General features: G+C 46.1%; 1 non-coding gene across 1 annotated transcript; it reads right to left on the bottom strand.

Annotated features, from left to right (window-relative positions):
• Positions 1 to 2,620: 2,620 nt before the first annotated feature.
• On the bottom strand, positions 2,621 to 2,702 carry TRNAS-AGA (transfer RNA serine (anticodon AGA)). Its single transcript has one exon. It is a non-coding gene; the product is annotated as a tRNA-Ser (tRNA).
• Between the last annotated feature and the right edge of the window lie 759 nt (positions 2,703 to 3,461).

The raw sequence follows: 3,461 nt of genomic DNA on the forward strand, positions 1-3,461 counted from the left end.
CCTCACCCTGATACGCCAGGTAAGCGGTAGGGAGGGAGTTGGCGTCAGGCGAGGGAACAAAGAGGCCGTCAGGGGGGCAGGGGAGGACAATATACCTTTCCCCGACCCCCTGCCGGCCGGAAATGACGTGCAGTGGGGACCCCAACCGGGGTTTGTGAAAAACACTAGACTGCCCAGTGTGCCATCTTGTGGCACTAAAGGGCCTGCCCTCTTATGAGGGTCCCCTGCGGGGACAGTCGGTCAGCCCGCATAACCCAGAGGTCGATGGATCGAAACCATCCTCTGCTAACTTTTAACCTTTTAACTTCATGTGTTTATAATATATTTAAGTATTTGCGCTCTTTGGTTGTTGTTATTCTTTGGGTATGCATGCAATGCTTTTTATATTTCTATGAACAAAGAGCTATTTCTCAATGAGCCTGTGCGCCCACAGAGAACCATTGTCTGGGGTGAGAGTAGGCCATCAATTACAATGCAGAGGAACAGCAGAAAGGTGCTGTAAAGCACATATAAGACATGTTACATTTACAGAGAGGCTCCGTGAGGTGCTCCAGGCAGCGCTCGTCACCAGCTGAAGCCTGTTGAATGTCGCCCTTAGACAGCAGAAGGGTTTTTAAGAAATCCTGCGTATATTGCAAACAAAGCAAAGAGCCCCCTGCTGTCACCTGCCGATAACCTGAAGTCAAAGCAACCATGAAAAGAGGAGGGAGCTCTTCAGTGAACATTACCAAGTGTGATCAGAAACCAAAGTGCGCCAGGAGTTATTAACATTAGTTTCATTTATAAAGCGCACTGACACCGAAGGTTTCCTGGTGGAAGAACAGCACTGTAAACATGAGGACGGCAAGGCAGTGGCCGATGGAAAGACTGGGGCTGTAAAGTAACACATAAAAGGTGATTGGGTAATGAAGGCTCTTTGTTTTTTATTCATCTGAATGATCAATTTAGAACTTTGATACAAAAACACTTCAAAGAACAAAAAAAAATATTATACTGAAATATTTTTCTATTTACGTTTGTTAAGGTTTATGTGTTTTGTGTTTTTGTTATTGCCTTTTCCAGCCTGGTGCTATTAGGCAGCAAGTTCTTTGGTACACTGATTTATATACTGCCAGGGCTCAGGGTGCGTGTGTCCCGCCTGAGGACTTGGTTTAAAGGGATTAATTACTGAAAGCAATTGAATGTGTTCAGCAACATGTTACAGCGTTGACATTGAGAGTGATCAGTGATGTGTAAAATGTCCCACATCAAACATGACAATTTCATTCATAACCACTCCTCAAACACGTGTGTATCATACATAAGCTAACTGAAAATGTCCAAATGCTTTTTTGTTGGAGGACTCTCTTATATTACTATTATTCACCCACTAAACTCCTTCCAATCTGGATTTTTAGATTTATTTATCATTGGCGGGCCAAAATTGTTTCCACCAGGGCAGTGGAGGCGTGTACTCTGCTAGCCTGGTGGCCTAGATTCTGCTGTAGTGAAAAATCTCTGCCTCCCTGCCGAAGATCACTGCGGCATCAGAGGAGCTGCTGGTGGACCCTCTGAAGGCAAGGACGCACTGCTGCATGGGCGCTATGTTCACGCTTTGAGAGCTTTGAAAAAAGTCAGTAAAGAAATGCCCCTGACACACTGGGAGTTTTCTCCCCATGCATGGGAGGCATTTACTTCTTTTCTATGTGACAGGCATGCCTGTTGTGGTGGTTCAAAAAAAGTGTAAACATGTTGTCAGAGTTTCTGTACTTCATACAACAGATGGTCTGATGTACTGTGAATGGCGGCCGGATGCGAGCGGGCCATCAGTTAAAGGTTTCCACCAGCAGAGCAAGTGGGGGCTACTCCAGGGAAATATGGCAGTTTGCTGGATACTAAGCAGAGCGGGTGAATGTGGGGTTTGATGCACAGGGTACTCTGTCTCACTTGTGGTTCTCTTCCTTTCTTGGATCATAGAATCTTTCATAACTCCCTCCTCACTGATTAAACAAGATACGCCCAAGGTTCCGTACTTTCACCATCACTTCTTCGACCTGTGTAGGGACCTGCGTGGTCCAAAACTTCAATATAAATATATCCCCAGGATACACAACTGTACCTCGCAATCTCAAATACTGCAGACAAACTAGACCTACAAATGTCCCTTAAAAATCTAAAAACAACCTACAGACAGTGAGTTCCTCCTCCACTCCAATGACTCAGGTCTTCGTGCTCAAGAATGGGTTGAAACTCTCACAGAACTTGATACTGTTCCCGCCTTGGTCCCATTGTAAAAACTAATTGATTATGGTATTGATAGGAAAATAAATTTGTTTCCATATTTGCAGACTGAAAAAGCTGCCTCCACCCGACTCCTTCTCCTAGAGAGGCTAAAACCTTCCATTCCGCCCTCAGTCTTCAGAACAGGTGTTCAAGCAAAGATTCTGTCCATCCTGATTGGACAACCTGGACGAGCCGAATCACCGACAGCGCCTCTTAATCCTTGCGCAGTCCAGTGGCCCTACAGATGGCAGTTTACATCACAGGAGTAGCAAAGACACAATTATGCGAAAATACAGCTATTTCCGAACCACGTAATTAGCTTCCATGTCAAAATGTAATGCAAGGAATAAAAGTAATGCGTAGTCGGCAGGATTCGAACCTGCGCGGGGAGACCCCAATGGATTTCTAGTCCATCGCCTTAACCACTCGGCCACGACTACTGTTGTATGCACTGTCCTCTGAACCATGAATGAGCTGCAATGGGTACATGCTAGACGATTACGAAAGGGAGGGTAAACAATAATGAGCCCAACATCCAGTTTGGAAAGTTATGAGCTGTGTACACGAGAGAACCACCTAAAAAGGTGCAACAAGTGTTCAAGGTCAATGAAAGTGAAGGGAGCTGTGAGTGATGGAGGAAGAAGTACAGAGAAAAGGGTACAGGAATGGAAGGGGTAAAGACTGACATCCCAATTAGTGATAATGTGTGGTATGGATTAAGCTCGTGTGTGATACGAATCTGCAGAATATTGAGCATGCGCAGTGCTGCTGAGCCGAGACCAGTACCTTTCTCTGTGAGTGTGGCAGGAGGGAGGGTTTGTGGAGTGATTCTAGCCTTCACTCCATCTTTTCTGGGGAGCGATGGTCATGCAGCTCTTGTTAGTGAAGTGCGTTCAGTGCAGTTCATTAAATAATTGTGAGTGTTCTTCGGTGACGCTCCCCGGTATTTGCGAGTTGGTGCAGGATTATCTGAGCCCTTTAATGTCTTTGCCGGAAACTAAGACATGTCAGTAAAGTGACTAAAGATGACACTTCCTCTCAGAGAGTGGCGGTTCCTCGGTAAGTTGTCCAGAGGTCACGAGAGGTGAAGGAAAGAGCAGTTTTGTAGGCAGGGCCGGCTCTAGGCAGTTGGCAGTATGTGCAGTTGCCCAGGGCCCTGCTCTCAGCCCATGAACACAGGGCCCCATACCAGTGTGTCT

Source organism: Triturus cristatus, chromosome 12 (assembly GCF_964204655.1).
Source record: "Triturus cristatus chromosome 12, aTriCri1.1, whole genome shotgun sequence".
In the NCBI taxonomy this organism is placed as follows: Eukaryota; Metazoa; Chordata; class Amphibia; order Caudata; family Salamandridae; genus Triturus; species Triturus cristatus.